At 34.9% G+C, this 27,729-nt stretch overlaps 1 protein-coding gene across 1 annotated transcript in view; it reads right to left on the minus strand.

Moving 5' to 3' along the window:
* The window catches only part of LINGO2 (leucine rich repeat and Ig domain containing 2), a 1,160,605-nt gene that overhangs the window by 90,339 nt on the left and 1,042,537 nt on the right, over positions 1-27,729 (minus strand). The gene's annotated exons all lie outside the window — the stretch shown is intronic.

Genomic DNA, 27,729 nt, shown 5'->3' on the forward strand with positions numbered 1-27,729 from the left:
TATTCTATAAGTTGTACTTATGATTAACTTTACTATATTTATCACATTTTATATATTTTATTTAAACACCTTGATTACATACATGATTGTGTTTGGGTTTCAGTCATGTAAAGAACACCACCCATCACCAGTGCAACATTCCCATCACCAATGTCCCAAATCTCCCTCCTCCCCACCCAACCCCCACCTGTACTCTAGACAGGCTTTCTATTTCCCTCATACATTCTCATTATTAGGATAGTTCAAAATGTAGTTATTTCTCTAACTAAACTCATCCCTGTTTGTGGTGAGCTTCATGAGGTGAGCTGTAACTTCCAGCCCTTTTCTCTTTTGTGTCTGAAAATTATTATTGCAAGAATGTCTTTCATTTTTCTTAAAACCCATAGATGAGTGAGACCATTCTGTGTTTTTCTCTTTCTCTCTGACTTATTTCATTCAGCATAATAGATTCCATGTACATCCATGTATAGGAAAATTTTATGACTTCATCTCTCCTGACAGCTGTATAATATTCCATTGTGTATATGTACCACAGTTTCTTTAGTCATTCATCTGTTAACAACTCTGGTTTTTTCCAGAGTCTTGCTATGGTAAATAGTGCTGCAATGAATATAGGTGTAAGGATGGGATTTTTGTGTTGTAATTTTGTGTTCCTAGGGTATATTCCTAGGAGTGGTATAGCTGGATTGTATGGCAGCTTGATTTCTAGTTTTTGGAGGAATCTCCATATCGCTTTCCATAAAGGTTGAATGAGGTGGCATTTCCACCAGCAGTGGATAAGAGTTCCTTTCTCTCCACATCCCTGCCAACACTGCTTGTTCTCATTCTTTGTGATGTGTGCCAATCTCTGTGGTGTGAGGTGGTACCTCATAGTTTTTTTTTTTTGATTTGCATCTCCCTGATGATTAGTGATGAGGAGCATTATTTCATGTGTCTTTTGGCCATTTGTATTTCTTCTTTGTCGAAGTGTCTGTCCATTTCTTCTCCCCATTTTTTGATGGGATTAGATTTTTTTCTTGTAAAGTTCTGTCAGTGCCCTGTATATTTTGGAGATTAGCCCCTTATCTGATGGGTATTGGGTGAATAGTTTCTCCCACTCAGTGGGGGGCTCTTGTATCCTGGGTGCTATTTCCTTTGAGGTGCAGAAGCTTCTCAGCTTTATATATTCCCATCTGTTAATCTCTGCTTTCACTTGCTTAGAGAGTGCAGTTTCCTCCTTGAAGATGCCTGTAGTCTCAATGTCATGGAGTGTTTTGCCTACATGTTGTTCTATATATCTTATAATTTCGGGTCTGATATTGAGGTCTTTCATCTATTTGGATTTTACCTTCATACATGATGTTAACTGGGGGTCTAAATTCAATTTTTTGCAAGTGGCTAGCCAGTTTTGGTTGAAGAGGCTTTCTTTGCTCTATTTATCACATTTTTTAAAGCCATATTTTTATCTACTTCAAAATTTTTTAAGAATCTTGAGTCTTCCTTCTACTTTTTTTTGGTTTTTGGGCCACACCTGGTGACACTCAGGGAATTACTCCTCACTATGCACTCAGAAATTGCTACTGTCTTGGGGGGGGGGGGCATATGTGATGCCTAGCACAGGCAAGGCAGATACCTTAATGCTTTTGCCACTACTATGGCCCCTTGAGTTCTTCTTTGACTAGTGTGTTTAGTAGTGTATAGTTTAGCTTGCCTGCATCTTTGAATTCTTGCGTTTTTTTTTTAATTTAACACTGATCTAGTCTTTTTATTATAATTAAATATACTTTGCATGGTATAATTCTTCTAAAACAGTGAGGTGTGTATTAAGATCAGAGTATGCCTTCTTTGGGTGAATATATCATGTGAGCTAGAAAAAATATGTACTATTCTTGCTGGTTGGAGAATTTAAAATTGTCAAATAGTTTAAGTTGATTAGTTTTGTGCTGCTTAGGTCAACTACATTCTAGTGATTTTCTGTCTAATTCATCTATTAATAATTAAAAGGGACTGTTAAAACTTCCAGTTTTAATGCTGAATCTGTCTATTTTTTTTTACAATTTGATTAGCTTTTGTCTAATTTATTTTGATGCTTGTAGTTAGTTACAATCACACTCTGAATTATTATGTATTAAGAACTGATCCTTTTACTCTTAGAGATCCTCCTTATCATTTATTATTTTTCTTTTCCTGAAGTTTTATTTATCTAATTTTTATTTTTACTTTATTTTTGCTAAATTTTAATATAAAATCTTTTCCTATTCCTTTAAGTTTTCATTTTAAAAATCTACTTTCCAAAATGTGTTTTTATAATTAGTATATTAACCTATTAACCATCATTCAAGTTCTTATTAATACAACTGAATTAATAATTAACCATATTTATGACATTTTTACTTGTTGCTTTTGTTTTTTTTTTTTTTTTTAACATTTCTCTGTCTTTGGACTTAACATTTTAAACATATTTTTCCTTCAGATATGTCTTATTCTTTTAATATTTTTTCTGGCCACATCTGGCAGTACACAGTATTACTTCCGGTTACACTCAGAGATCACTCCCAGTGTGACCAGAGAATCATATGAGATGTTGGACATAAAACTATGGGGTTGGCTATGTGCAAGAAAAACATTATTTCTGCTCTACCATCACTCTTTATTTTTTGTTTTGTTTTGGCTCTGTTTTTGGGTTACACCCGGTAGTGCTCAGGGGTACTCCTGGCTCTATGTTTAGGAATCGCTCCTGGCAGGCTCAGGAGACCATATGGGATGCCGGGATTCGAACCACTGTCCTTCTGCATGCAAGGCAAATGCCTTACCTCCATGCTATCTTTCTGGCCCAAAAATCACTCTTTTTTTGGAGGGGGGTCACACCAGGCAGAGCTCAGGGGTTACTCTTGGCTCCACGCTCAGAAATCGCTCCTGGAAGGCACGGGGGACCATATGGGATGTTGGGATTTGAACCAATGACCTTCTGCATGGAAGGCAAACGCCTTACCTCCACGCTATCTCTCTGGCCCCAACCGAAAATTACTCTTATATCCTCTTTTTTTTATTAATTTTTAATTTTTCAATTGAGTCACTGTGAATTACAAAGTCATTCATAATTTAGTTTTAGGCATACAATGTTCAAACATCTACCCTTCACCATTGTCCACTTACTCTTACCACTGTCTCTGTTTTTCCTCTAACACCATAGCTTGTCTCAATGGCAGGCACTTTTTTTCTATTTTTCAATTTCACTGTCCCCACCCCTCTTAGGCACTGTAGTTTACAATACTGTTATTGCTAGGCTGTCATGCATATCACTTTACCATCTTTTAACACCTTGTCCTGAAGGGGAAAACTGATTATCATTCACTGTTGGTAATAATGTCAAATTGTCCGGTCTTTTTAGAAGCCAATATAAATTTTCCTAAAAAACTAAACAAAACAAACAAAAAACCCTAGAAATAGAGATTGTATACTATCCAGCAATTCCACTATGGGAATATACTCCAATGCAATATACTCCAATACAGTGCAGAAAAGATATATATCTGAAGTCCTATGTTCATTAGAACACTATTCACAATAGCCCAAATTTTCCAAGAATAGATAAATAGATAAAGAATCTTACATATATGTATATATATACATATATATACACACACAATAGAAAAACTACTTGAACATAAGAAAAGATGATATGAAATTTGCTCGTAATTTGCTGTAGTGTACGATGCTGAGTGAAATGAGTCAGAGGGACAGACACAGAATGATATCACTCATGCATATATAAAGGAACATAGTAGAGAAAAAACTAGTGCCCAACAGCAATAGAAATGAAGAGCAGGAGAACTGGTCTATAGGAAAAAGCTTGCTAGTTTGGTCGGAGAGACAGGTTAGTGTAGGTCAGGGAAAAGATCACTAACACAGTGATAAAAGAAAGTGGTCTTATTTATTTTAAAATATTTGGGGCCGGAGAGATAGCATGAAGGTAGAGCATTTGCCTTGCATGCAGAAAGTTGGTGGTTTGAATCCCGGCATCCCATATGGTTCCCGAGCCTGCCAGGGGTGATTTCTGAGCACAGAGCCAGGAGTAACCTCTGAGCGCTGCCGGATGTGACCCCCCCAAAAGAAGAAAAAGAAAAAAAAGAAAATATTTAATAAAATACTAAAGTTTGCAATTTATGATTTTATGTAATCTAAGTTCAGGTTGAAATAATATTCTATCACTTAGCTAATAGTGCAGATAAATATATTAATTTTTTATGTGGATAAAAGTTGAATTGTGTTGATTATTTTTATATCTACAAACATAGATTTCAAATGCTTCTAATACTCCTGTGTCCTTCATAAAAAGTCTCTATATATGGTAGCTCTTTTAACTATGATTCACTGTAATCATACTGTTAATGTTTGTTAAGGTGAATGCAGGGCTAATATTCTGTAATGCTATTTAAAGTCTTAGTCTTTCAATGGGCCAGTGTTTTTTGGCTCTGATTGAACATGTGTTTTTCAGTTTCTCTTTTTCATTCTCAAGTAAAACAAAAATTAAAAAATGTTAGAAAAATATAAATGTCTTTTTTTCACAGATCAGACATACTTTTCTCTTGAGCAGATATACTTTTTATAGTGAACATACCATATTTCACACTGGTCAAGTGTCTTCTCTGTAATATCTTACATATTTCTTGGCTTTTAACTGTGAGTACTTGGTAAGGTTCTTGGAGTAAAACCCACAAACAAACAGTTTCTGAAATTTCTTATTCTTTGACTAGACTCTTGGAAGGTAACTTGGTTTAGATGTCATGGAATTAAGCTCTTATGATGGAATAAAGGTCATTATAATGGAAAATTTCTAAAGTTGTATTTTTCTATTATACCAGGATACAGAAGAATCCAGCTGTTTTTTTTTTTTTGAGCAGAAAGTAGGCCCTCACCAATTTTGAGTTTTTTCAGCATCTTACTCTTAGCCTTTCAGTCATCAGAATTGTAGTAATAACATCTTGTTTGTCACTTAGTCTAAATTATTTTATTATAGTTGCCCGAATGAATATTTTTCTTCTGATTTCAAGGGCACAGCTTTCCCTGTTTTCTAACTTTTCTGATGGTCAAAAAACCACATAAATTTTCTGTTTATTAAGATATTTCTAGTTGTAAGAGCAGAATAGTCACTTCTGAGTGGTTTAAATGTTAGAAGTGAAAGTAGAAGCCACCATTTATTTTTCTAATTTATGATTCTAGTGACACCTTTTGAGTAAAACAGTGTATTGTAAACGTGTGTGCAATATGCTTATATCGTGAATACTGTGCTTTCTACAAGGATACTCAGTCTAAGAAGCAAAAAGGAATGGTATTTAGCTACACAAATATGTCCTGTGGTTTTACAGCTGACTATACTTTATATACAAAGGAGTTTCGAGTTCAAACATGTCTATTATAAACATCTACATAGTTATCCACTGATTCTTCTAAGTTTGTGTGGACCCATTCAGACTTAACTCAAAAATTTCCTATCATTGACGGAATATCATTGAGCAAATAAAGTCCTTTGAATGTCTTCACTTAGCTCTAGTAACATTCTGTACAGGCTGGACGCTGCCTTGGAAATTCTTTACTTTAATTATGTCTCCTGCTGCCACTTACCCTGAATCCTGGTTGACAACTAACAGTTGAAAGTAGCAAATCCGTCTCCTTCTTCTGCAGTTACTTCCATAACGGATACTGTCATTGTTCAGAGAAGTCAAGTGACAAATATGACTATGAGTCTAAGAAAGGGGGCCATGCCAAGCAGCCAACAGTCCCTAAAATGGATCCAAAGGCCTCAGCTAAGAGTGGGCATTTAAGCAGCTTTCCCTGCTGTCCGCAGCTCTGAAAATTAAATCAAACCCTTACTCGAGGGTCGAGGTTGATGATTCTGGAATCTGGTAATGATTCTGGCACTGCACCAGCAGCAGGCAGGCCTCATTTGTTTTGCTGCCTAGCACTAGGGCAAGATCATTGTTTATTATAGCTCAAAGGCAGTAATCATTTCACATAATGTGAGGATTTTTTTCACTCAATTACTTTCATGCTTTGGGCTGATGAGAATAATAATCACGTGTTGATTGCTGGTACCTTGACAGATGATGCTCAGAAATGCAGGTCACTGCTTCACTCCTTCCACCCTCCCACTTCAACACTGAAGGTTATGATATGGAATCTCATTCAGTCACCTCTTTCACAACTTAAAGTTTCTGATGCTGAGAAGACCAAGACAAAATATTTCTTTCAGGGGGCCTCCAATCTCTGCAGCCTGCCCTATGGGATAATTTATGCTGATTTGTTTTAAGGAGACAGACATACATAATTCATGTCCTGTGCATTGCAGGTTTTTAGCCACTGAAAAATACTATCTCTCTTTTGGCAGAGCTTGCAGGAACTCACTACAATAAACATTTCATACCTCAGTGGATACTCTTTTCTCAGCTAATAGGAGCTTGACTTAAATGTAGACTCCATCATGAGAGTATATTTAATGGTGAATTCAGCTGAGCAATTTTTTTTCCTTCCAAAGCATAAAATGAGCTTATTATCAGTATCAATAGTTGGTTTTTCTCAAAAGGAGTAAAGGTGTGAATGGGCATGAAAGGGAAATTAAATTGAAAGTCTTGGTGGTTTCATGGTTGGAAGTCAGTTTTAAAACGCAGGCTAATAACTGCTTCTGAATGAGCGAGGGAAATTTTAGGGTCAGAAAACATGCAGGTTTGAAGGGAAGCATCAGAGTTACATTCCACCTAGGAGGCAGGGGGCTCAGAAAACGAGAGACATACTTGAGTATCAGGGTCACTGTTAAAGGACAGTGAATGTTTAGTGGTTTAAGAATAATCTCTACAAGTAGTGTCACAGAGATCTTTTGAAAGTACAAATCTCATCAAGTTACACCTCTCCTTCAGATCTTTCAACAGCTTTTTTTCTTTCATATGGAGAAACAGCCAAAGAACCAATATGATCAGGGCTCTCTACCTCTTTCTCAACTAGCTCCGTCTTGTGCTCCAACTCTTTAGATAATGCATGCCACCTTCCAACCCTCAGCTGCCACTTCAAAGCAACTCTATTTTTATTTTGTTGCCAGAGAGCCTGGGGTGAACATAATGTGAAATGACATCTGACAGCACATGAGGACCATGAAAGACCCTATCTTATGAATTGGAACTATTGGCATGTAAGAACTACAGGAACTCCCAGCAAAAATTGGAGGAAAACAAGAATGTAAGATTTGGTAAGACATCTAAAAAGGTACCTGCACTTTCAGCATAGAGGAAACAGGAACTGATTCGAACTGCAAGGAAAACCTCTTATTCTAAAAATTCTAGCATAGCTAGGAAATAGTATACGCCTAGTATGCACCTGATCTGTGTTGTATTTGCAGTACCATATAAACATATGGTTTCTAAGCATTACTAGGGTAACCAGGATAATCCGTACAAAAGGGCTATGCAGCACTACATACCTAGGCTTTTGCTTTCAATCACAACCCCAGCTTTCCTACACCAACTCAGGTGTATTTGCTCCAATTAAAAAAAAAAAAAAAGACCCAGAGAGATTGTACACCAGGTTTGGCACTTGCTTTGTATGTATTTAAAACCATGTGTTTAATCAATCGCTGGCATCCAATATGGTTCCCAATCTCAGGAATATTTCCTGAGTTCAGATCCAGGAGTAACTGTTGAGCACTGCTGGGTGTGGGCCTCAAACCGTAAAGAATGATTTTCTTTATCATAATATGATTTTATTTACCTGTCAAATATGTCAAAAATAGCTACTGATCATTCCCTTGTGGAAAAAAAATCTTTATTTCAGACTGCATGTCCTTCAGTTAATTCATTAGCAGAAATTAGACAAAGAATCATACCAGTTTTAGGTTTGTGTGGGATCTCCCAACTCTAACAAAATAACTAAGACATTTGGACTACTGTGTTTATGGAGTGCAGAATGCTTATTATATACTTTAATTCCCTCATTTACTCTGTTTGATTATAATAAGTATCTAAGCTACCATGCGCTGTCCTTATCTAAAAGCTTGTAAAAGATATTAAGATTCAAAAATCTGTTAAGGACATTAAAACTGTAAAAAATGAAACAGGATTTTAAATATAGTCTATATTTTATTATATATGTTCACATTTACCATAGCAGCATGGTATTTCATATACATAATATGATTATTAAAAATGACATTCATTAATGTACATTCACATACTCAGCATATATTTGTAAAAATTCAAAATTTCCCTCTTCTGTGCTGATGGGGCCAATTTAATATTGGTGTTGTGGGTCCAAGGCAACCATGAAAAATGCTGCACAGACAACTACTTATTAGATGCTTACTAGAAGGACTCAGGAGCTTTCAGAAATTAACTGGCATGCCTATAGAAGATTGTAAAATATAATACTCTAGAAATTTAAGTATTGTCTTTTTTTTAACCCTGTGAAAAATACTTGATTATTTTGTGCACTGATTTTTAAAATGTCAAAACAAATAAAATCCGTTGCAAGTCAAAGGCTAAGATAATACTTTATCTAGGATGATGATTTGAAAATGTCAGTTTATATTACTTCACTAGAAACGATTATAAAAATGCAAGGTCAGGCACACTGAATCATCATTTTTTGAGGTTAGGATCTAGGAATCTGAATTTAAACAAGCAGCCCAACTGTTCTGATATCTTTGATCTGTGGCCAACACATGGAGAATCACTAACGTGTAAATTAAAAGCAAGCAGGCTACTCCTCAGAGCTACATGAAAAGGTAGAAAGGAGAAAGAAGATGCAAGGATTGTTGATTTGTTTGGCAGGGGAAATGGTTAAAATCCACTGAAATTGGGAGGCAGGTGGGGAAATTTAACTCTCAGAGTGCCAGCAGCAAGAGGAGGTAGGAAAGGAATCTCACTTACAATACGTATGATAGTCAAAGTAAGATGAATGGATGAATGTCAGGACATAATAAAGGTGATCTAAGATAGGCAATTGCAAAAAGATAAATTTAATTTAATTTTTTATTATTTGGTTCTTGGGCCACATCTGGTGATGCTCCAGGCTTACTCCTGGCGGTGTTCAGGGGACCTTATTGGGTGCCAGGGATCAAAAAAAAAAAATGTTCTCCTCAATTCAAGGCAAGACCCCTGCCTGCTGTACCACAGAAGATAAAAATTTAAGACTATAGATAAAGCTGTTCAGGCTTATGCTTTAACAAACACTAGACTATCCCTTAGATTGATCTTCCAATTTAAAAGATGAAGCATATTTTTCTTTTTTATTCTTTTTGTTTTGGTTGTTAGAGTTTTTTAAATTGTTGTCTTGGGGTCATACCTAGAGGCTCTCAGGTGTTACTCATGGCTCTCTGCTCAAAAGTTACTCTGGGAAGACTAAGGAAATTTTATCAAACCAGTGCTGGCTGCATGGAAGGCTAATGTCTTAACCACTGAGATATCACTTTGGCCACTTGTTTTCTTTTTAACTAAATAAACATTTTTTCACATATACTTAGACTGGTATATGAATGCCAATATAGTTTCCACAACTATTTCATAAATACTAATGGACATTTTTAGCTGTTTTAAAGATATTAAGGTTAAAATTTTGGAGTGCTAGGAATGTTAATGCAATATGACAAAAATGTACATGAAACTCTTAAAAATTTATGTAGGTTGATGTTATTTTAAAATTACTTATAATTACTAATTTCTAATTAATTGATTTTGAGAACACTGCTTATGTGTTGCAATAAGGCTTTAGGGCAGAGAGCAAACTTTAAAAGTATGATATTTTAACAATCCCTTGAGAAATTGTAGGTCTATTGAAAGAGAGTAGAATTCTCAAGTGATGAGCTCAAGAAAATAAATTGGGAATCCCAGAAACAGTATGATGCAAGGTCACTAGAGATCAGAAGACAGAAGTAAACCTGATCTCTAAATTTGGTATTATGACCTGTAAAATCTTTCTTATTTCAGTCCTAACATGTGGTAAAACCAGAAATATGTGGAAGAAGTGATAGTGCAAAATTGGGCATGAATCACATGTTCAACAAAATAATCTGATGGAACACTTTCTTAGGGTAAATTTACACCCAAGTTCAAATTTACTTTTTTTCATTAATTTTCTCTTATCACATGTGGATTTTAGTAAGAAACATTTTATAGTTACATATTTACTGGTAAACATAATACTTAAGCAGTAGATTCACAGGTATATAGAAAATAATTTAGAAAAAAATTTACAAAACTGAGTCATACAAAAGGTGTAATGTAGCACACAAGTACAGATTATCAAGATAGCTGGCATCTTAAAGTTTTTTCAAAAGTTATTGCACATTCAGGCTTCCAAAGCCCCCCATTTTAAAATGTAGCCTTCTGGGGCCAGAAAAGTGGCACAAGGGGTAGGGCATTTGCCTTGCACATGCTGACTTAGGATGGACTAAGGTTTGATTGCCCAGCATCCCATATGGCTCACCAAACCAAGGGAGATTTCTGAGCGCATAGCCAGGAGTAACTCACTGGTGTATGGCTCTGTGGTTTTTATTATTAGCATAACACACACGTACTCAGTAGAGATTCCTTGGTAGCCACACCATTCAGAGCTTGTACAATATCATCTGATAGGTCATTCATCCTTTCTCCCACCCCAGAGCCTCCTATGTTGTTTAAATATTCATGAATGAAAAACTTGTAACTTCTTAGAAGGAAGAAAGTGATTAAAATCTAGATTTTTCTAAATAGAAATCCAGTTTTAGGAATATGTGTTAACATTTATTATAAATTCCTGGCATGTAGACTGAGTTCAATATACTTTTTGGTCAAACATTTTATTTGATTTGGAGATTAGAAGGATCACTCCACTGTCTGAACCAAGAAAAAATCTGTATGAATAGTTTGTTTTCCTAAAAAGAATGCAGATATATATTCAGGAAATGACTTAATAAAATTATAACTATGATTATTTTTAGCAAGAGGATCTTGATATAAAAGGATCCCTTTACTTAGCATATTTGCATGTGAATAAAGCACTCATTCTTTTAAGTTGCTTAAATATTATATTGCTAAAGTACTTAGTACTATTAATTTGCTTAGAAAATTTTGCCTTCTTAGAGCAAAAACTAAATTTTAGTTTAAACTTATGGACAATTAACAAACAGTCTGAATATTATATTTATTAAGACAAATTGCTAAATTCTCCAGGGGACAGGGAGACGGTAGAGTGAAATTGGGAAGGAGCAGAAGAGGAAGATGGAATGAGGATGGAGGGAAGTCTAGATTATTTCACATATTTGGATATGTACAAAAGGAGCAACATGCCTGTTTCTTTCCACATCAATAGAAGTAGAGAAATTCTAAGGTATTCTAATTTTTATTAAATCCTGGTGCCTAACAGTTGCTTGTCCTGTGACCAAATTTATGTAAGTTCTTAAAAAAAAAAAAACTCAGTTTCTGGAGCACAGGCTTTGCATGCAGGTGCTCTAGGTTTGATATCCAAAAATGCATTGTCCCATGAGCAGGACTAGAAACAACCCTGAGCACTGAGAGAGACATAGCTTTATGCCCTAATGATATGCCATACCCCTGATCCCAACAACAACAAAATAAAATAGAAGAAAAATTGAAACATCACACATTAAAAAAACCCTCATTTTCTATGTCTATATAATAGAGACAAAGAAATAATAGCCACATACCACTGATGTAAAAGAATTGGGGTTACCTGAAAGTTTTATGACATGTTCTGAGTTTGCAATGATTATTGATCATTCTGTGTTGATTGGGTATATCTGGGAGAAATGTCTGCTCCGTACTGTACAGTGCTGCACCAAGTGGCCCAAAACACATACTTATATATCAAAGAAAAACAAAAATCTTTATAGGGGAATATTAGTGATCCAAAGCTTAAACTTTGGGACAAAAACAAACCTTCACCATAATCCTGGGAATACTCCCTAACATACCTGCAATCTGGTGTATTATCCTGGCAGCCACCTGCTCGGAAGGCAGGAAGAACCGATTAAAAGTTGTTTAGAGATTAGAATGCAGAGAACAGCTGGGTACCTTTGTTATTAGCAGGCTGCTGACTCAAAATGACAGGAAGAAAAAGCCTCATTGGGATGAAGAGAGAAAAACTACAGAGTTGGGCAAGGAAGGAGGCGTCGCATGGTCAACTTTAGACCTCGAAAACAGGCTTCTCTGCTGTCCAGTCATAAAGTATATGTGTGGGTATTTACAATTCCACAAAGGGATTAATACAATTCTTTGACAAAAGAACAATGAAAAGAAAACTTAAACAACATGATAAAACCTAGGGCCAGGTGTAGCTGTTTTATCTTGGTTCTCTGCTTGAGGAGACATTTGTGGCTCTGTTTATATTATGAAAGTGAATATACTACCTTCTCATTCACACACTATGAATTTGCCTCCAAAACTGTGGGAATGCTAACCACTGAAAAAGAAGTCAAGGAAGACAAAGCCTATGTCAACAATTAAATAGAATCTACATAAACTGCTGCTCATGCCTCATTATTATGGATATTTAACTCCTGGTAGTTTTGGTTATGACCTATCGAAAGTTGGCTATAGAAATACTTCCATCTCTCTTATTTTTCAGACAGTAATCTAATTCCCCAAGTTGCTTTCTAGGCAGGCAGATGGATTTTCTTAGCATCTATATAATAGTAAAAATATTGAGAGCCAGGGAATGTCAAACAGCTTTCCCAAGGTCACAGAACTACTTGATAACTAACCTGGAAAGAAAATATGCAACCCACTCTTAAACATACTCTGACATTGGTAGATCCTGAAAAAAATACTCTTCAAATTTATCTTATGTAAAAATACACAGGGTGTCATCTAAGTGCTCAACTTTGGTTTTGCCAACTCATAACAGATTCAGTTAGTGGCACTAGTGACATTTGAAAAATAGTCCACAGCAAAATGAATACAATTTTAAAATGATGTCTTCTATGAGACTTTACTTTTCATTGGTTTGTTAAGAGATTTTAATAAATTTTTAATTGAATCACCATAAGATACACAGATACAAAGTTGTTAATAATTGAGCTTCAGTATACAATGTCCAACAACCATCCCTTCATTAGTGCACATTGCCACCAATGTTCCCTTAATTTACCCCTATAGGCCTGTCTTTACTCCCTTTTTCCCCTTTTAGACACTGTGGTTTGCAATATTGGTACTGATGCATATCACTTTACCTCCTTTTAGCACCCATATTTTGTCCAGAATGATCATGTCTAACTGTCATTGTCATAGTGGTATTTGTGGCACGCTGCCTATCAAAGGATTGGTTCTATTGTCTTTGGGTATTATGAACTTGGTAAAGATTTGAGCTTGAAGATTTTTAAAGAGATCACCCTTGTTTGCCTCATCCTTTCTTTAATTATTTAATCTAAATGACATTCTTGTAGCTCTTTTTTTTGGAGGGGGGGTCACACCCGGTGGCACTCAGTGGTTACCCCTCTGTGATCAGAAATCGTTCTGTGCAGGCTTGGGGGACCATATGGGATGCTGGCAATCAAACCTGGGCCATCCTGGGTTGGCTGCATGCAAGGCAAATGTCCTACCACTGTGCTATTGCTCTGACCCCATTCTTGTAGCTCTTAAACTTGGTAAGCAAAGTATTAAAAAATATCTATAAAACATGGTATAAATAGAAGTGAATATTATCGAAGCTATTATTATACTTTTCTGTAATTATACTGTTCTGCACTTACTTATGTTATTTATGTTACTGGTTTTCTGTCTTGGACTCACTTTGCTATATAGGCTAGTGGTTGAAAATAACTGTCTTACTTTGTGTCAGTTGTGTGAGACGATAGATATACATAAGATTTGCACATGTGCACTGAGTCTGGCATAGTATGTTACACAAAACAGATCATGAATTTTTATGCCATACATTCATTGGATTCTTAGCATGTCTTCAGGACTAACTGTACTGAATCTTTTTTTTTGTTTTGTTTTTTGGGGCCACACCCGGCGGTGCTCAGGGGTTACTCCTGGCTGTCTGCTCAGAAATAGCTCCTGGAAGGCACGGGGGACCACATGGGACACCGGGATTTGAACCAACCACCTTAGGTCCTGGATCGGCTGCTTGCAAGGCAAACACCGCTGTGCTATCTCTCCGGGCCCAACTGTACTGAATTTTAAATATATATTTTTCTAACTCTGAAAGTAAAAGATTCCTATTTGGTGAGATTTGGTAAGCTATTTTAGGGGTCTATGAAGGCAAGCTGTTACCATTCATTTATATGGAAAAATATGTAAGAATCCTCATATCCTCAAATAATCTTTCAAATCAATCAGTAAAAATAGGAACAGTCTACTTTTAGGTCACAGGCTAAAACATATTTGTGATAGCAGAAAGGTAAGCATGGATCTGAAGTTAAGTTTTTTAAGGGGAAATTTTTGAAAAGACTATAATTAATTATCTTATGAGAAATCATCAAAGATTTTTTCTTCTGTAAAACAAAGATAAGATATAGTTTAATCCCTCTGGAAAAAGAATCATTCTGCTATATGACCCAATAATCCCAATTTTGGGTATCTATCCTAAGGACAGTAAAACACTGATCCAAAAGGATGTATGCACACCACTATTCATTGCTGCACTCATTACTATAGCTAAAAGTTGGAATCAGTCTAGATATTCAAAAACAGACAAGTGGAGCTTGAATATGTGGTGCATGTATACAATGGAATATTACAGAGCTGCAAGGAATGATTCAATAATGTCATTTGTAGCAACACTGATAAAACTGGAAGATAGTATATTAAATGAAGTAAGCCAGAAAAAGGATACATATAGAATGATATCATTTATATGTAGTATTTAGAATAACTGCATGAAGAAATGCAATGGTTTAAGTGGGGGTTGTCTCAAACACTATTCACCCCAGAGTATGGTGAGAAGGAAAGAAATTCAGTGGAGAAGAAACACAAATATGAAAGGATGAGGGTAGGGATCATGGTGTTTTGGGTGCATGGTGGTATTAAATATCCAAGCCAAAATCAACAACAGTGAAGTCCTGAGACCCAAACTTTAACAACTAAAATAAGAAATGGGCCTGCTATACTTTCAGGATGGGGTACAAGGTCTGGTGGCATGGGATGGACTCTGGGAACATTGATGGAGAGAGGTTGACACTAGTAGTAGGATAGGTCCTGAAACCAAACTATGAATAACTTTGTAAGTCACAATGGTTTAAATAAAAATTAAAAAAAAAATGGCCAAGACACTACCATTCTAAAAACCTAGTTAGACAGCTTTAGTAGGTGATAAGAATAGTATAAAGTAGGAGAATACATTGTCACATTACAGTTTTAAAAGACTTCTGAAAAATAAATATAAAATTTCAAATAGGCAATATTATCATGAACTGATTTTAGGTTTCTATCTTCTTAAAGAATATTTTGAGTTGGGTTATTTTCTCATTGGCAAAATCCTAGTTAGTTCATAAACATTGTGAAGCATTTCTATTCTCCCTAGGATTAATAAAATACTTAATGAGTTTTTGCCATCTATAAATTATTAATAAATATTGAAAAATAACTGGAATGAAATGTTGGAAAAGAATAGAAGACTCAATGAGTTTATTTAGTTGGAACTTGATGGTAATTCAGCTAAGTCATGTATTTAGTATCCTTGAAGGGTATTTGTTTGGCAGGTAATTTTTCCTCTGTTCTTTAGGCTCTTAGTTCTTATATACACTTTCCTTAGACCCTTTAGAGTTTTATGAACATAACTTCAGTCATCTCTTTGCCTATGAAGGGATAGTTCATTTAAAAAACTTCAATAGTAGGTGTCCTAAGACATGACTTGGCAAAGTTTCATTTCCTCTAAAGGTCTTGAATCTCTCAAGTTTAGGAGGCACCTTCTAAGTGAATCAGCTTTGTTTTCACCTTGTGCTCTATATTAAACCTGTGAGGTGTTTGTTTTCTAGGGCCAGGGCTTGCTAGGGCATTCAGCAGCCTGCACACCAGCTGCTACTCTGCTCCCCAGTGCACATCTTGTAACAACACAGCTCCTTTGCTGGTTGTTGAATAGGGAAAGGGGCAGCTGTGAAAGGCAGAAGAAAGCTGATTATTCATTTTCTTTCCTTTGGAAATTCTGTTTTGGGATCTGGTTCCTACTTAAAATGTTTTCTCAGAAGCCCATTCCATTTAGTTCTCTTTCTAGGGAACATTTTCTGTCAATTTTCCAAAATGTATGTATTCCAAATAGTTGAAGTTTTTGCATATATCCAAATTAGGAATGCTTACGTTTTGTTATGTCTCAGGAGCCTGGAATATTAGCAACTCACAAAGAACTCAAGTATCCTTATGTGTAATGTTAGGATAAGGATTTGCAAGTCAGTCTAGAAAACCAAAGATATATCTTTTGAATACATAACAAACAATGAGAATTCTTCCTGTATTAAATTGAAGGTTGAAGATAATTCCCCCCCATAGCACAAGTCCTTGGGGGTGGGCTAGCTAGTGTTCTTTATAGTTGAAAAACAATATGTAATCATTGCTATCTTTGGAGATTTTATTTCCTCGTGTTCAGTTTCAGACTTTAGAAAAGTCAAACTACCATTTCAGGTGCAAGTAAACAGTTGCAGATATTAAATGCAGAAGTCAACTATGAGTAGCTAAAAACTGAAAAGATGAAATGCATCTTTCATGAAATCCTTTATCACTCTATTGCTAACGATTTCAAATCACAGAACAATGTGGATGTGATTTTTAACAAAATGCCTATTTTGACATTCAAAAAAAGCAAAAATTATATATTAGCTTTTAGCACCTGTACTCTAGAAAACTCAACTATATTGTAGGTATACTGCTACTTAACTGATGCATGCCCTTTGTTTTATGATTAATGCTTCAGAGGAAGTTGTATTGGGTAAGTGAATAAAACAATAAATATCCTTATAGGATATATTTTATATGGCATTACTGTGAATTCAAAATTAATGTCCTTACTATAGATATCAATGCCTTTCTCAAACCAATCTAATAAAGAATTTCAAGGACAATGTCTCATTTATGACCTTTCATAGTTGATACGCCTACTTTAAACAATTACATGTGTGTTTCTGGTATGTAACCATGTATTTTAGAATTCAGTGTTAATAATAATGAACTTAGTATATTTTTTATTAAATTCAACATAATTTTAGAATTAGCCATACATGCTACTATTATTATTATTATTTTATTTTATTTCATTTTATTTTATTTTTTGGTTTTTGGGTCACACCTGACAGAGTTACTCCTGGATCTATGCTCAGGAAACGCTCCTGGCACTCTTGGGAGACCATATGTGATGCCGGGATTCGAACCACCATCCTTCACCATGCAAGGCAAACGTCCTACCTCCACGCTATCTTTCTGGCCCCCATACATGCTGTTATTTATCACTCATTCACATAATTAAGATTATAATGATTGTCTTTGATAAAACAATTTACTTAAATAACTTGTCTTTGCCATTAATAATGATATAGATTTTAGGAACATTATTATTAAAATTCTAAGTACATTACAGTAATATAATTGACGTGAAATAAATATTTTAAACAGAACAAGCTGACATCACAGTAGGGGTCTGCAGATTGAAATATATTATTGGTTGGAAGGGTCTAAAATATTATATAAATTTTATTTTATTAATTTTGGGGTTGGGGTCACATTCAGTGTAATTAGGGATTACAACTGATTCTGTAATCAAGAATCACTCCTAGTGGACCTTGAAGATCATGTGTAATGATGTGTCAAATTCAAGTAGTTCATTGGGTGCAAGAAATTATCTTTCTTCTACGTTATTTCTCCAGCCCAAATATAAAAGCTTTTATATAACCTTTTGTTTTGAGCTTTCTGCTCCTTAAAAAAATAAATGGAAGCAACAATGACTAACTGTATACACATATACACAATACTACCTTCATCTTCCTCCAGAGTTGAGTTGACATGGTCATTAATAATTATTCAATTTAAAAAATTAATTACTATTGAAACAGTGTTAAGGTTGACAGTTTATTTAATAGAATGCTTAATGATTTAGCAACTTCTCTGCACAATCAAGGAAAGACCTAAAGAATAAGCTGCCAAGTGTTTTTTTTTTGTATTGGTAAGGAAGACATTATAATATAAGGCAAAGCATCACAAATTAAACAGGACCCTTTTGTTGTTGCTTTATCTCATCACTTATAAGTAAAATGAAGTTATTTGGTGAATATTGGGGGAACAGGAAATAAGATCACATAGAAATGTTGTGCTTTTTTTTGCCAACTTTATACCAACAACCAGAAAATTAGCTTTTATTTTTTTCTACCACAAGCCAAATAAAATTGGAGCTCTGTATCATGTGATAGAGAAGCACTGTCAAACAACTTGGAGAACTGAACATCTAGGCCAGACAAGCTTTTGTTAGATTACCAGATTCTTTAGTGGTGCTGTTCGTTAGCCAAAGCAAAGTTGTCAGGAAAACTAGAAAGATTGAAGTTATCAATCTATTTCTACTAGATAGCTGAGAATATTACTCTCTCCAGAATAGAGAGCTTGTAATCTATGAAGGCAATACTCTTTTGTTTAAAAAATGGTTTTATTAATAAGTGTCCAAAGAAAAAGTACTGCTTTGGGGAAACTGAAAATAATGATAACTGAAAAGAGGACACATTCTCAAAGATGGTATAACCTAAACTAAACTAAATTTCTTCCTAAACTTAATTAGATGGAAGAAAGTATTTCCCCTTCAGCCACATACTAAAATATTGTGATAGAGAAAATACAGATAGATAGGTGTGTAAAATGCTTTCATTTTAGGAGAAAAGTCTCCTTAGCCACATTTTTTTTAATTAATGCAGAAAAGTAAGAAGCACGGATCAAAAAGATAGTGCAGCAGATACAGCACTTATCTTGCTACAGCCAACCCAGATTCTATCCATGGCATTGCATAGAATCCCAGTAGAGACCCTTGAGTGAAAAGCTAGGAGTACCACAGGGTATTACCCCAAACCCAAAATAAATAAAGTAGAAAAGAAAAATGAAGAAAAAAAATCCAGAGTATTTCTTGACAAAGAAAATGTTATTTATCTTAGTCTGGGCAAGTGCTGGTAAAAAAAAAAATAAACCTAGATAACAGAAAACTCTTAGTATCTCCAAATGTAGAATTGCTGCTTCATTGAGAAACTTAATGTTCACAGCAATGCATTATATCAGTGTCTCTGCATATATCCCAATAAATGAATAATGTAAATGTTGCTGTTTTGCTTATACTGGCTGAATTTCTATTTCTAACATTTTAAAACCAAGGATTCTAGTCAAACAGTATGCTATCAGAATACAGGCCTTGGATGGAAAAAAATTACTATCTGACCATAGCTTAAGTCTTTTGAGGATATGCAAGCAGCCCTAAGTGGAACCCATCATTGAATTAACACTAAGATACAAAACCCAGTCATTTTTGATTTAGCTTTATCTGTTTAGCAGGTCAAAGTGTATTTTTTCATGCCTCTTACAACTATTTCAGATTAAAACTTTGATTCAAACTTCAAACATACATAGTAGGATTAAATTGCCTGCTAGCTAATACTTTTATAAACTACTCTGCCTGGAACTAGTTTTTGCTAATTTGGTGAGTACTTTTTTATATGTCAACACTTAGCTCTTTAATTTCTTTTAAGACATATTCCTCGAGAACCTAGACAGTTTTTGTATTGGTTCTCTGCCTTTGTATATAATTTAAAAAAATCCATGTACTTTCTTATATTTTACTTAGTTATATGCATTTTTATCTGTAGTCTGCAAACTCTTTGCAGGCAAAAATTGTGTGTGTATACTATTTATTTTTGTGCTATGATTGGCAGCATAATATTTGATTTGCCATGTCAGAAGCTCAAAAGGTCACTATGGAAAGAGTGAATGATAAATGAGGAACCCAGGAACTTAACTGTGGATTACCAATTATGGTAACCTTCAGTTCTACCAATGTCCCAAGAAAAATATATTACTTGGAAAAAGTTATTATGTTAGGTGTCAGTAATTCTATACATTCTTTACATAGACTAACTCAACTATTGTTATTAGAACCTTGTCCTATATAGTCAGCCTTATTACCATTGTTCTTTTAGGTGAGGAAAATGAGACAGAATAATTTCTTTGATAGGTGAAGCAGTATTTTCAATATTACAGACAATAATAGTGAAAAGTAAGACTGAACTATAATAATGAATCAGAGCTGAATTCTTAACCATTGGCCCACAGTGCCCTTACAATAAGAGGATTTATGAGTGTGGTTTCTTCTTACCTACTTCTGAAAAATTAGTCTGAAATTTCATTTTCCAAGATAATAAGAGATATTTTATGCCAAGCAACTAACATTTATAATGATTTAATTTGAGGCCATGTTAGGACAGGCATTTATTATGGTTCATGTAAGTGTTCATTGACTGTCTGGAGCAAAGGAAATTGCAATGAGACAAGAAGGGGCCATGAATGAGAAAAGGACAAGAATGTGGGAAACCAAGAATCTGAAGGAACATATGTTATAGGCAATCATAGAGCTATGCATACATTTGTATGCATAATTAAGATAAATTTAGAGTGCACACTTTTAAAATTATGATTTATTGTAGATCAGAATGGTATTAAGTTTACAGAAATGTCACTTCAACAAACTAGATGTATTTTTAATGAGTTTTTAACCATTTTTAAGCATTAATAATAGTGACAAATAAAACGGGGCTGAAATGATAGCACAATGGGTAAGGCATATTTGCCTGGCAAGCAGTAGACCCGGTTCGATCTCTGATATCCCATATGGTCTCCCAAGCTAGCCAGGAGTGTTTTGTTTTCTGAACATAGAGCCAGAAGTTACCCCTGAGCACTGCCAGGTGTGGAACAAAAACCACCACCGCCTTCCAAAAAACCCTAGACCAAAATTCCTATGTGTTTTCTATGCTTGTATTCCTTTGACCTCAATCCATTAAATTGCTAATAAAGGAGCCTTGTGGTTTTTTTTTTCTTCTTTCTCCTAGACAGTATTCTGTTTTTTTTGTGTTGTTTAGGTTCGGTTTTTGGTTTTTGGTTTTTGGGCCACACCTGACAGTGCTCAGGAGTTATTCCTAACTCTATGCTCAAAAATCACTTCTGGCAGGCTCAGGAACCATATGGGATGCCAGGAATTAAACATAGGTTGGCCCTGGGTTTGCCACATTCAAGACAAACACCCTACCTACCCTACAGCCCTCTCTAGACAGTATTCATGACTCTACTGCATGAAATCCTGAGAAGAAAAATAGAAGCTTGGTATAGAAAGCTCATTTCAGAGAACAGGACAAGGGAAACATTTTAGGACAAAATCAAAATCTTAATAGTCCAGGGTAAGAGGACATCATTATATAACTGTTCCTCCACCATATAGCATTGGGAAACAAAAGTACAAGCTATCTGTGGGGTTCCACAACCATAAAATACAATTTTCTATAAAATTTTTGAAAGAAATCAGATAGTGACCTTAATTTCAAGAAATCATGCTAATAAAGAACACGATCAACAGAATTAAATATGTAATTTAGAGAGTTAAAAAAAGTTCTCCTAAAATATCTGAGTGCAAAGATAGTCAGAAAATTTGATTAAGACAAAAATGCAAGAAAACTACACTTGTATAAATTATAAAGCAAGCATAGCTAAGACTGGGAAGTGAAAGAAAAGGAAGCTAATCAAAGAAAACATCTAGACTATCTTGACTATCTTGAAGAACTGACGGAGGAATATGGTGTGTCAGAGAGAAGGAAAAAAGACAGAGACAGAGAGAGAATACATAACCAAAGTGGAAACTTTGGGGCCGGAGTGATAGCACAGATAGTCTTGCACGTGGCTGATCCAGGACGAACCTTGGTTCTATTTCAGGCGTCCCATATGGTCCCCCAAGCCAGGAGCGATTTCAAAGTGAATAGCCAGGAGTGTCCCCTGGGCGTCACCAGGTATAGCCCTCCAAAATATTCCCGCCTCCCACCAAAAATGGAAGGAAACTCATCAGCTTCTTGTTCATAAATGGCCTCACATCTGAAAAAATTAACTGTTCACACAAGAGGATGGTGAGACCATCTCAGTGAAGAGGGACTCATTCAAAGTACATCCAAATTCCTAATTTAATTTGATTAGATAAGATTTGCTATTTCAAATGCTTTCTAATTTCTCTATGAAACTGCTATTCCAACACATAGGAATGCCACTTCTCCACTTATCTATTATTGAGAATCATGAGAAAGTTAATTTCTCAGTCTCCTCTTAGAAATGGCTCTTTCTTTGACCCACTGACTTCATGTTCTACCAAAAAATCAGCTCCGTGGTATTACAGATAGAATGGGTTTTGATAAACACATTTGCCATAAAGTGTAAACATTATTAAAATATATGCTGAGCCTGAAATATACTCATGAACATGATATTAAGTAAACTATTTGATTTTTGTCCAGAAGATTTTCAAAAGCATTTCGCTGCATTCATTAAATTTATAGTACAAGTCAAATGCTGAATGGTTGTCATTATCTTACACCTGGTATATTTTCATTTGATTATTTTTATGTTCATGTTAGAAAAACTTTAAACATTTAGATGTGTCTTTTTCAGTTCCCCTATTCCCAAGAGTAGTTTTCTAATTGTAACACAGTTTATATCTAGGTCTTTTTGATTCTTTTGTTCCAAAATAAATGCTATTTACTTCAAATATTTCTGATAATTGTTACCAAAAAGTTAGCACCTACTTTTGAGTAGTTGTTTTATCTATATTATCACCAAGCCTTAAACATCATTCTAATGTTTATCCCATTTAACAAATAAATATTCTACCCTATTTAACAAGCAAAGTTTCAGAGAATTTAAACAATCTTTTCCAAAACACATTAACTAGTAGAGTTAGTACTTTAAAATCATGAATGCCTGCATTTGTTCTGCTGATTTATTTTAAATTTTGAGACACTGTGCTTTATTTTAAACACTGCTCTGGGTTCTGTAGCAAAAACATAAACAAACACAAACAAAAAAACCCAGAAGCCTACAGTATGGATTATGCCCTGAGAAGTTAATAATTTGATTAAAGAGACAGTTACATAATGCTATTTTATATGGCAGGATGAGTTTATCCATCCCACATTTTTTTCATTACGCATAATCATACTAGAGAACAGTTATTAACATGCCCCCCATAGACTCAGATTCTAAATATAGTGAAATGTCAAAAGGAACCACTATGGAGACCAGAGAGATAGTACAGTGAGTAAAGCATTTGCCTTGTTGATGGCAAACATGAGTTGATCAAACTTTGGCATCCGATATTGTCTCTTAAGTACCTCTAGCAGTGATCCCTGCGCACATAGTCCTGAGCACAGAGCCCTGAGCACAGCTGGATATGGCAGAAAAGCAGAAAAGAAACGTGTAGATATTAAAAAGAAAACTCTGTTCTTGTTTAGTGAGATTCCATCAACCAGCATTATAATTTAGACTTGATACAATCATATTATTTTATATTTACCAAAGATTATATGGGCTCCAAGAACTTAGTAATTTGTTCAGGTCAAGATGAACTGGCATAATTCTTACAGTTTTCCTTATGGTTTTTAAGTTTAGAATTATAATTTATTTATATAAAAATTCAGAAAAATATTTTCAAATGGACAGTTACTCCAATGCCTAATTTAAGGTATATAGACATAGCCAACCAGAAGTAATATTTTTTTCTTCCAAAATCCATAAGGTACTTTAGTTGTAAAAAGTGCAATAATGTTTTTTTGTTTGTTTATTTGGGGGATATTACTGGACAGTGCTCAAGGACAACTACTGGGGTTGTACTTGGACAAATACATAGTGCCAGAGATCAAAACTAGGCTTCTCACATATTAAACATCTCTTTAGTCATTTGGCCCAGAAAATGAATATTAAATTCATAATTCATAAGAGTGGGTTTAGAATTTCCTGTTGTGTTAGTTGCTGGACTTACCTAATTGTAAATTTTCTTAAAGGAAAAACAAGAATTAATTTATTTATTTACATGCTTCTCAGGATTTATTAAGTAATAATCATGAAATACATGACTTAGTACTGAGTCAGATGTAGTTCCTTTCCATAGGTGCTCAAAATGGATAATGCAACTGAATCAGGATTTACATCTTTCATACTTTTATTCATTTGATTTCTGGACAGATAGTAAAAAAAAAAAAAGCGAGCTTCTAGATTTGCAGGAACTGACCCTTTTTGTTTTGTTTTGCTTTGTTTTGTTTTGTTTTTGATTTGGCATTCATCTGAATACCACCAATTCTTGTGCAGAGTCAGAATGAAGCCCTTAGTATCACCAGGTATGGCCCCTAAATTGAAAAAAATATTAGCAATTGAACCATTCTTGGTGTTTATTCTTAAAAGTAGAGTCAAAAATTTACCTACTAATATCTAATTTCTGCTATAATCATTATATAAAACTTTCCACATTTTGCAATTTCTATAGAAATCAATCTGCTACATACTAAATTGTCAATGGTAAGACCAATGCTAGTATTTAGGAAGAAAAAAATGAAATGTAATATCATACACTGGGAGTTTGATGATGCAGTGTATTTCAAAATATCATCTGTGTATTTTTAATGAAGTTCTCCTGGTTTCTTTCAATTTTATACACAAGTTATAGCAGGTAAAGTAACATAACCAAAGACAACCATATTTTATACTGAATCCTGGCATTAACTTGTGTAATGAAAGTATGAAAGTAAGCTTTGATATTTAAGGAAAAAATTTCCAAAATATTAAATTATATAATGTGCCTTATGAAAAAATTTTACACTATTAATCTATTTTTAGGGTTTCTTTTTATTTCAGAATCCTACTAAGAATTTCAAAATGATAATGTACTTGCTTCATTTATATTCTGCAATAGCAATATCTTATCTTTATGTTCTCTTTCCTTATCCCCCAAGTATATTATCTCTTCCTCTCTCTTTCCTTTTTCCTTTAACAAATGTTAGTAATTATATAAATAGAAATTCTGAATACCATGGAGAGGGGAAGAGAAATGAATAAAGGTTGCTTTCTCTTATGAAGTAGAGAAAGAATAGCCAGAAAAATATTTGAAGTTTAATAGCATGGGGTGGGGATGTAGAGAAAAAGTTATATAAATATTTTACCAAAAAACAAGAAAGGAGAAAAGAAAGTATACTTTAGAGTTCTAATGCAATGCAATTTTAGCACATTTCATGTTTTGCACAAAGACTATCCAGATAGACGCATGCTCAAATTGGGGCACCCTGCCTGGCCAAGCCCCTAGTGTTAATGAGACACTCTGCAGGACAAGTTGGCTTCACCAACTAGACAAATAAAAGATGTCAGTATGTGCCTCCTGGGCATTTGAAGCTGGCACTTATTTTCAAATCTCCTTCCTGCCTGGCAGGGGAAACACTTCCTTCAGCACGTGATAAAACTGCAGTCTGAAGGGGATAACGAGGGTCTGGCAAGGCCTATTTTCGAAAACCATTGTTCTTACTGCAGCAATGATGGTTATCCCTCAACAACACTCACACATCACTTCCTTCAAATACATCTACACCTCTCTTCAATCCACTCTGAGAGGAGGACATTTCATCTGATAAGACTCACCCAAAATAAATGTAAGTGAGGAATATGTAAAAGAAATATGGTTAGGGGAATGGGGCCTGAAAGCAAAGTCATGCGGATGTGTATCGAATTAAAACTATTAGGGGCCCTGGAGAGATAGCACAGCGGCGGCGTTTGCCTTGCAAACAGCCGATCCAGGACCAAAGGTGGTTGGTTCAAATCCCGGTGTCCCATATGGTCCCCCGTGCCTGCCAGGACCTATTTCTGAGCAGACAGCCAGGAGTAACCCCTGAGCACCGCAGGGTGTGACCCAAAAACCAAAAAATACCAAACAAAAACAAAACCAAAAAATACTATTAGTAAAGGGCATTTCTTGCTTAAAATTCACTAGGAATAAGGTATGTTAGCTATCTATCCTTTATTAAAATTTTCTTAATGGAAAATTTCAAATACTAAAAAATCAGATAGGGAACTTACATGTTCCTTCACTAAGAGTCAGCAATGATGAAATTAGGTCCATTGTATTTTATTTGAACTTTTCATTTCTCAACCCTCCATATCTGTATTAGATTGAAAGTCTTTACCTAACATGATTTAATTTCATCTGTATAATTTCAGAATATCTCAAAGAACTTCTTAGTTGCTAACAATATCTAGAAAAACAAAGTCTAGAAAAATAAAACTTTCCCAGGAAGGCAGGCCACACCCAGAGGTGCTAACATAAATATTTGCTTTGATGCTAGGTTGTTCTGAACCAAAGCTATTCCTAGCTGTGTATGTGGGTAAGACTTACAGCTATGGGAATTGAAATCAGGGTCTTAATTTTACTAATGTTTGAGCCATTTCCCTAGTGCTCTGATTTTATTTGTTTCATTCAGTGGCGTTTGGTCCCTCGTGCTCTGATTTTGTTTGCTATATCCACTGGTGCTCAGGTGTGATTCGTAAAACAGAGTTGGATACACACCTGCAAATGCTCTGGGGTCATATATAGTGCTAAATCATGGTACTTGGTTCAGCTACATGCAAGCCTTACTCACTCTGATCTTCTCTGATTTCCTTATTATTGTATTTGAATCAAGATTCATTTAAGGAAAGCATTCTAATTGCTATTGCTATGTCTTTTAGGTTTTTTTTAATTCTGCAAGATTTCCTCCATTTGATGTTGCTATAGTCTGAATTCTATGATCTAGATCCTTGAAGTAGAAGCATTATATCTACCTTGAAACAATCTGAGGCAACTTAAATGTATAAAGGTGAAATAAACAATGTCATGTGCAATTAGTTAAATGGTGTACACAAAGTCTTTGAAAGAATGTTAAACCTAAAGAAAGTTATATTTCAGTCTCAATAAACATAAATTGAGCATAAAGGATTAAATAGATGCAAAAATCACCTATATAATATATATGCATATGTGATTTAGTGGTCTGTATATAACCAGAGAATACTGAGACATTTTGAACACAATTTTAGTCTGTATAAAACTTAGATATTTTAAACGAATCTATTTTATTCCTTGCTCCAATGTTTGCCGGCAGTGTAGCAATGAAGTTTTTGCATGCTCAGAAAACAAAATTGAGTGGATGCTACTTCAGATATAAGGATCAAAGCGGCCTTTTTTAAAAACACAAAAAAGGTAATTTGAAAATTGGATTTGTGGAAAACATGAGTTTTTAACTTTCAAAGGTTTTCTTTTTTAAAGAAAAGATTTGACTTACAAAAGCACTTTTTATTTGTCTTAATTGCTTAATTTTTTCTTTGTTTGCACCCTATAAGCAATATTCAAGGACCTGGGGACCACTCCTGGTATTACTTAGCTAATCAGGCAGGAAGATGAACTGTTGTGTGCCTGAGATTACTTGAGTAGTGCTCCTCCAGGAATTCCTCCAGGGACACACCTGATGGTAGTTGGGAGACCATATCATACTAGGATCAAATGGACTCCTGTCTATGCTTTAATCCTTGTACTATCTCTGTTACTATTGTAACATTTTTTTTAAGCATGAAGAAACACACAACACACTAGCGAAAACCAGCTCTAAAAAGAAAGGAAGAAGAAAGAATTATATATGTATATTTACCCAGGAGAGATGTCACAGAGGAAAGGAGAGAAATACGATGCAGCAAGTAAGAAGCTCCTGTGTCT

Source organism: Suncus etruscus, chromosome 1, assembly GCF_024139225.1.
Source record: "Suncus etruscus isolate mSunEtr1 chromosome 1, mSunEtr1.pri.cur, whole genome shotgun sequence".
NCBI lineage: Eukaryota > Metazoa > Chordata > Mammalia > Eulipotyphla > Soricidae > Suncus > Suncus etruscus.